We start from the raw sequence: 8,922 nt of genomic DNA, 5'->3' as shown, positions 1-8,922 counted from the left end.
CTCAATCCTAACTCTCAATATCAATGGACTCAACTCTCCAATTAAATGGCATAGGCTGTCTAGTTGGATCAAAAAGCAAGAGCCATCATTCTGCTGTCTTCAAGAGACACATCTTACCCAAAAAGACAAGCATCTTTTGAAAGTGAGAGGTTGGAATAAACTCTATCAAGCTAACGGCCCCCATAAACAGGCTGGAGTTGCCATCCTCATATCAGATAAAATAGACTTCAAACCAAAATTAGTAAGAAAAGACAAAGAAGGTTACTACATCCTACTAAAGGGATCTTTCCTCCAGGAAGACATAACGATTCTAAATATTTACACACCCAATCCCGGAGCTCCAAACTTCATCAAGCAAACTTTACTTACACTGAAACCATACATAGATCGAAATACAGTGATTGTCGGTGACTTTAACACACCACTTTCACCTATGGACAGATCAACAAGGCAAACACTCAACAGAGAAACCTTAGAACTGAACAACTATATAGACCAACTAGATCTAACAGACATCTGCAGAATATTCCACCCAGCAACGACACAATATACATTTTTCTCAGCAGCACATGGAACATTTTCCAAAATAGATCACATGTTAGGCCATAAAACAAACCTGGACAGATTCAGAAACACAGAAATTATTCCATGCACACTCTCAGACCACAAAGGCATCAAACTGGAACTGAACACACATCTCCACCAACGAAAACCCTGTAACTCATGGAGACTGAACAACACATTGTTGAATCTCCAATGGGTCATAGAAGAGATCAGAACAGAAATCCAACAGTTTATGAAATTTAACAGTAAGGAGCACACAAAATACCAACTCCTTTGGGACACAGCAAAGGCAGTACTCAGTGGAAAATTTATAGCGCTGAGTGCCTACAACAACAAGCTGGAAAAATTGCAAACCAACAAGTTAATGTCTCACCTTAAGCTCCTGGAAAAAGAGCAACAAACCGAGCCTGATCCCAGTAGAAGAAAGCAAATTATTAAAATCAAAGCAGAATTAAATGATTTGGAATCCAAAAAAACTATAGAAAGAATCAACAAAACAAGGAGTTGGTTCTTTGAAAGAATTAACAAAATTGACAAGCCCTTAGCAAATCTTACCAAAAAAAGAAGAGAGCATATCGAAATAAACAAAATCGCAGATGAAAATGGTAATATCACGACAGAAATTACCAAGATCCAGAATATCATGAGGGAATACTTCTCAAACCTTTATGCCAACAAATTTGAGAATCTAGATGAAATGGATGAATTCCTAGCCAATATTAACATACCCACAATGAAGCAAGAAGAACTAAGCCAACTAAACAGGCCTATTTCAAGCTCTGAAATAGAAATGGCAATTAGAGAACTTCCACCTAAGAAAAGCCCAGGGCCAGATGGATTCACAGCTGAATTCTATAAGGTCTTCAAAGCAGAGCTCACACCAATACTCCTCAAGCTCTTCAACGAAATTGAAAATGAAGGTTCCTTACCAAACTCATTCTATGAAGCCAGTATAACCCTCATCCCTAAACCAGACAGAGATTCATCAAAGAAAGAGAACTATAGACCTATATCTTTGATGAACATCGATGCAAAACTTCTCAACAAAATACTGGCCAACCGTCTCCAACAACTCATCAAAAAAATTATACACTATGATCAAACTGGATTCATCACAGGGAGGCAAAGCTGGTTCAACATACGCAAATCAATTAATATAATTCAACACATCAACAGGAGCAAGGACAAAAATCACATGATTGTCTCAATAGATGCGGAAAAGGCATTTGACAAGATCCAACACCCCTTTATGTTAAAAGCTCTGGAGAAACTAGGAATCCATGGAACATTCCTCAATGTAATAAAGGCTGTGTATGAGAAACCTACTGCTAGTATTACACTTAATGGTGAAAATCTAAAGCCATTCCCTCTAAAATCAGGAACGAGACAAGGATGCCCACTCTCTCCACTACTCTTTAACATAGTACTAGAATTCCTAGCCAGTGCAATAAGGCAAGAAGCAAGCATAAAGGGGATCCAAGTAGGGAAAGAGGAAATAAAACTATCCCTTTTTGCAGATGACATGATTCTGTATTTAAAGAATCCTATAGACTCTACTCCCAAGCTCCTTGAGCTGATTCAAAACTTTGGAAGAGTAGCAGGCTATAAAATCAACCCCCAAAAATCAACTGCCTTCCTTTATGCCAACAGTGAGAGGATCGAGAGGAAAGAAACTCCTTTCACAATAGCCTCAAAGAAAATAAAGTACCTAGGAATTAGCTTAACTAAGAATGTAAAGGACCTTTTTGATGAAAAATTTAAAACCCTAAAAAAGGAAATTAAAGCAGAACTAAGGAAATGGAAAAACCTCCCATGCTCCTGGATGGGAAGAATCAACATTGTGAAAATGACAATCTTGCCAAGAGCTATCTACAAATTCAATGCAATATCCATCAACATCCCAATGTCATTCTTTAAAGAAATAGAAGAGGCAATCCAAAATTTCATATGGAATAATAAAAGACCCCGTATAGCAAAAACACTTCTTGGCAGAAAGAACAGCGATGGAGGAATTTCAATTCCAAACTTTAGACTCTATTACAGAGCTATAATTCTCAAAACAGCTTGGTACTGGCACAGGAACAGGCCTGAAGACCAATGGAATAGAACTGAGGACCCAGATATTAAACCACAGACCTATGGTCACCTAATCTTTGACAAGGGAGCCAAAAAAATAGAATGGAAGAAAGCCTCTTCAACAAGTTGTGCTGGCAGAACTGGTTAAGCACCTGCAGAAAACTAAAGCTGGATCCTTCTTTGTCACCTTGCACTAGAATTAACTCCAAACGGATCAAAGACCTGGAGGTAAAAGCTGACACACTGAAAACTCTACAGGAAGGAATAGGAGATACACTAGGCCTCCTTGGCACAGGTCGAAACTTTCTTAATAAAGACCGAGAATCACAACAAATCAGAGAAAGGCTGGATAAGTGGGACTTCATTAAACTGCAGAGCTTTTGTATGGCAAAGGACATAGCTAGTAAACTAATCAGGAAGCCTACAGAGTGGGAGAAGATCTTCACCAACCAAACAACGGACAAAGGCCTCATATCTAAAATATATCAACAACTCAAAAAATTGAATCACTCCAAAACTAACCTCCAAAGTAACAACCATCCCATTAAAAATGGGCCAAAGACTTAAAGAGAGTCTTCTCTGAAGAAGAAACAAAAATGGCCTATAGACACATGAAGAAATGCTCAACATCTCTGGTCATAAAAGAAATGCAAATCAAAACAACTCTAAGATTCCACCTCACTCCAGCTAGAATGGCCAAGATCAGGAAAACGAATGACAACAGATGCTGGAGGGGATGTGGCCAGGAGGGATCACTACTACACTGTTGGTGGGAGTGCAAACTCGTTCAACCACTATGGAAAGCAGTGCGGCAGTGCCTCAAAAGGCTAAACATAGAACTCCCCTATCACCCAGCAATTCCACTACTTGGCATTTACCCAACCACCCAGAAACAAGGACATACTAAACCCACTAGCACAACAATGTTCATTGCAGCACTATTCACCATAGCAAAGATATGGAACCAACCTAGATGTCCCTCAGTTGATGAGTGGATCAACAAGTTGTGGTATTTGTACACAATGGAATTCTATGCTGCTATCAGAAAGAATGACATCGCCCCATTTGTTAGGAAATGGAAAGACTTAGAAAAAATCATATTAAGTGAAGTAAGCCAGACTCAAAGGAACTTAGGCTCAATGGTTTCCCTCATTCGTCATAATCAGTAGAAACCTTGGGCTCTACTAGCAGAGATTTGCAATAGAGCAAAATCTTGATACATAAGGACATACAATGTGAAGCTAATTGAAAGGACCTCCAGGATAGTGAAACAAAAGCCATATAATGAATGATTGTTGTCCTTAATGTACTATGTTGTCTCTCATCTCCTTTGCTGTCCCTTGGTTATCCCATATTGGTATAGTATCTCACTTTGTTATCTGATATATTGAACTTATTTGTATTTGGATATTTGAAATTTGATAGGGAAGGGGGGAAAACCAAACGGGTGGGGGGTGTGGGGGGGAGGGAAATGGGTACCAAGACATGTGAAAGGGTATCAATGTATGTGAATTAATGCACCTTCTATCTGGCAAATATCATGTAAACCTTTTACTAATTACAATAAAAAATAAAATAAAATAAAATAGAACTAAGTAAATGGAAAAACCTCCCATGCTCCTGGATGAATCAACATTGTGAAAATGACAATCTTGCCAAGGGCTATCTACAAATTCAATGCAATACCCATCAATATCCCAATGGCATTCTTTAAAGAAATAGAAGAGGCAATTCAAAATTTCATATGGAATAATAAAAGACCCCATATAGCAAAAACACTTCTTAGCAGAAAGAACAGGGCTGGAGGAATTTCAAAACCCAACTTTAGACTCTATTACAGGGCTATAATTGTCAAAACAGCTTGGTACTGGCACATGAACAGGCCTGAAGACCAATGGAATAGAACTGAGGACCCAGATATTAAACCACAGACCTTTGGCCACCTAATCTTTGACAAGGGAGCCAAAAAAAACAGAATGGAAGAAACACAGCCTCTTCAACAAGTTGTGCTGGCAGAACTAGTTAAGCACCTGCAGAAAACTAAACTTGGATCCTTCTTTGTCACCCTGCAGTAGAATTTACTCCTAATGTATCAAAGACCTGGAGGTAAAAGCTGACACACTGAAAACTATACAAGAAGGAATAGGAGATACACTAGGCCTCCTTGGCACAGGTCGAAACTTTCTTAATAAGGACAAAAATCACAACAAATCAGAGAAAGGCTGGATAAGTGGGACTGCATTAAACTGTGTAGTTTTTGTATGGCAAAGGACATAGCTAGTAAACTAATCAGGAAGCCTATAGAGCGGGAGAAGATCTTCACCAACCATACAACGGACAAAGGCCTCATATCTAAAATATATCAACAGCTCAAAAAATTGAATCACTCCAAAACTAATTTCCAAAGTCACAACCATCCCATTAAAAAATGGGCCAAGGAATTAAAGAAAGTCTTCTCTGAAGAAGAAACAAAAATGGCCTATAGACACATGAAGAAATGCTCCACATCTCTGGTCATAAAAGAAATGCAAATCAAAACAACGCTAAGATTCCACCTCACTCCAGTTAGAATGGCCAGGATCAGGAAAACTAATAACAACAGGTGCTGGAGAGGATGTGGCCAGGAGGCATCACTACTACACTGTTGGTGGGAGTGTAAACTCATTCAACCACTATGGAAAGCAGTATGGCAGTGCCTCAAAAGGCTAAACATAGAACTCCCCTATTACCCAGCAATTCCACTACTTGGCATTTAGCCAACCATCCAGAAACAAGGACATACTAAATCCACTAGCACAACAAGCATTATTCACCATATCAAAGATATGGAACCAACCTAGATGTCCCTCAGTTGATGAGTGGATCAACAAGTTGTGGTATTTGTACACAATGGAATTCTATGCTGCTGTCAGAAAGAACGACATCGCCCCCATTTGTTAGTAAATGGAAAGACTTAGAAAAAACCATATTAAGCAAAGTAAGCCAGACTCAAAGTAACATAGGCTCAATGGTTTTCCTCATTTGTCATAATCAGTAGAAACCTTGGGCTCTACTATTAGAGATTTGCAATAGAGCAAAACCTTGATACATGAGGCCATATAGTATGAAGCTAAGTGAAAGGACCTCTAGGATATTGAAACAAAAGCCATATAATGAATGATTGTTGTCCTTAATGTACTATATTATCTCTCATCTCTTTTGCTGTCCCTTGATTATCTCATACTGTTACACTATCTCACTTTGTTATCTGATATATTGGATATATTTTATTTGGTTATTTGAAATTTGATAGGGAAGGGGGGAAAACCAAGATGTGGTGGTGGTGGGGAGGCTAAAGGGGACCAAGGCAGGTGGAAGGGAATCAATGTATGTGAATTAATGCACCTTCTATCTGGCAAATATCATGCAACCCTTTTATTAATTACAATAAAAATATTTTAAAAAAGAAGCACCGCTTTACTTCAAGAGCCCCAGCCTTTCTCTTACAAGCGGCATCTGTTTAGTACAGCCTCCTTCAGGTGCCTCCCCACAAAGAAACACTGCCGGCACCTGACAGGACTGATGAACAGACAATGGCCTCAGGCTGAGTGCCCCACCCAGCTCTGTAGGCCCCAGAACAAACACCACTCTCTCAGAGGTAGGCGGCCGCACTGGAGCCTCTCACAGGCTGACCGGTCCCAGGCAGAACCGCCCTAAAGCAGTTCAGCGTCCTCACCCCCGCACCCCTCACGTCCTTGCTCCGCCCACCCCTCTCAATCTCTGAACCCGCAGCCACTCCCCGACCCCTCACGTCCTCGCCATGGAGGAGCAGCAGCCCAGGCCCCGTTTGCACTGACCGCTCCCTCCTGTGGCGGCGCTATCCCTGGGCATGGATGGAGAAAAATAAAACAAAACGGAAGAGGAGGCAGTGGTGACGGCTGCCGTGCCTGTCCACTGTCGACCAGGCCCCTTGCCTACACTGAAAGCTCACTGCGTACTGGGAGCTGGCTCCGGAGCCCTGGCTTCGGCTTAACATGGCGAAAGGCCCTTCAGAGAGGAAAAACAAAGCTGCCCGCCCCACTTCTCCACACACTTTCACAGCCACCACACACCAGGCCCCTGGCCTGCCTAGGCTAATAAATGCACCTCTCACTGAGAACTGGCTCCGGAGGCCTGGCTTAGGCCTAAGGGACTTCCTCACACACATGCAGTGTCTGGGTAGAGATAGCCTCCTTCAGCCGCTTCCCCAAGAAGAAACGCTGCCAGCACCTTACAGGATGGGTGAACACACAACAGGCCGAGACAAACGCTGCTCTGTCAGATGGAGGCGGCTGCACTGAAGCTTCTCAGGGGCCGACTGGTACCAGGCAAAACCGCCCAGAAGCAGTTCAGCTTCCTCGCCCGGCCCATGAACCCTCACAACCTCGCTTCACCTGACCCCTCTCAGGTTCTGACACCGCAAGCCCTACCGCCAACCTCTCACATCCTCCCTCGGCCCCACACCTCTTGGGCTCTGAACTCGTCCGCCCCTCTCCGACCCCTCACGTCCTTTCTCCGCCCCACCCCACTCGGCTCTGACCCCACAAGCCCCACCCCCGACCCCTCATGTCCTCTTTCAACCCCACCCGTCTCTGGCTCTGACCCTGCAAACCCCGACCTAGACCCCTCATGTTCTAGCTCCGCCCCACCCCTCTCGGCTCTGACCCTGCAAGCCTTGCTTCTGACCCCTCACATCCTCTCTCCGCCCCACCCCTCTCCGGCTCTGACCCCACAAGCCCCGCCCCTGAACCATCACTTCCGTGCCCTAGATCCACCCCTCTGGACCTCTTCCTCCAAGCCCTGCCCTAGACCACTCACCTCCATTCCTCACCCTGGCGCCACCACCCCGTGCTCCGCCCCCACAAGTCCCGCCCTTCTCAATCCTCAGCCCCACTCCCGCTCGCCTTTTTTTTCTGGTTGTTCTTCCCACTGCCTGTGGCTGCTCTCCTTTCAATTACAGGGCTCTGTGAAGACCTTATAGAATTCAGCTGTGAATCCATCTGGCCCTGGGCTTTTCTTAGGTGGAAGTTCTCTAATTGCATTTGTATTTCAGAGCTTGAAATAGGCCTGTTGAGTTGGCTTAGTTCTTCTTGGTTCAGTGTGGGTATGTTAATATTGGCTAGGAATTCATCCATTTCTTCTAGATTCTCAAATTTGTTGGCGTGAAGGTACAGGACATGGGGAGGGTCAAGAGATGAGGAGGGGTCAGGAGATGAGGAGGGGGACAGCCGTGAGGAGGGACAAGTAATTGGGAGGGACAGTAGATGAGGAGGGGACAGGAAATTGGGAAGCACAGGATATGAGTATGGGAGAGAAGATGAGGAGGTGACAGGAAATGAGGACGGCCAGAGGATGGGGAAAAGATAGGAGATGAGGATGGACAGAGGATGGGGAAGGGACAGGAGATGAGGATGGACAGGAGATGGGGAGGGACAGTAGAAGGGGAGGGACAGGAGATGGGGAGAGAGAGTAGATGGGGAGGTTACAGAGGGTGAGGAGGGATAGGTGAATATAAAGGTCAGGAGATGAGGAGGGACCAGAGATGAGGAGGGAAAGGAGATTGGGACGGACAGGAGATGAGGAGGGACAGGAAATGTGGAGGTACAGGAGATGGGGAGGGACCGTGTATGAGGAGAAACAGTTGGTTAGGAGGACTAGAGATGAGGAGGGAAAGGAGATGAAGAGGGGACAGGAGATGAGGAGAGAAGGGGACATGAGGAGGGACAGGAGAGGTGGAGGGAAAGGAGAAGTGGAGGTGACAGGAGATATGGGGGGACAGGGGATGAGGAGGAACAGGAGATGATTAGGCACAGGGGATGAGGAGGGACAGGAGATGATGAGGGACAGGACATGATGAGGGACAGGAGAGGGGAAGGACAGGAGAAGAGGAGGGACAGAAGTTTGGGAGAGACAGTATATGGGGAGGTTACAGAGGGTAAGGAGGGAAAGGAGAAGCGGAGGAGACAGGAGATGAGGAGAATGAAGAGATGATGAAGGACAGGAGATGAGTAGGGACAACAGATGCTGAAGGACAGGAGATGGGGAGGGGACAGGTGATTAGGAGGGAAAGGAGATGGGGAGGGGAGAAGAAATGAGGAGTAAATGCTCATGTGGAGAAACCAGAGATGAGGAGGGACAGGAGATGAGGCCGCACAGGAGATGAGAAGGGACATGAGATGGGGAGGAACAGGGTACGGGGACGGTACAGCAGATGAGGAGGGGACAGGAAATTGGGCGGGAAAGGATATGAGGATGGGACAAAAG

This window comes from Megascapheus bottae, unplaced genomic scaffold (assembly GCF_031878675.1).
Source record: "Megascapheus bottae isolate mThoBot1 unplaced genomic scaffold, mThoBot2.hap1 HAP1_SCAFFOLD_51, whole genome shotgun sequence".
In the NCBI taxonomy this organism is placed as follows: Eukaryota; Metazoa; Chordata; class Mammalia; order Rodentia; family Geomyidae; genus Megascapheus; species Megascapheus bottae.
This window is presented reverse-complemented; position numbering follows the sequence as displayed.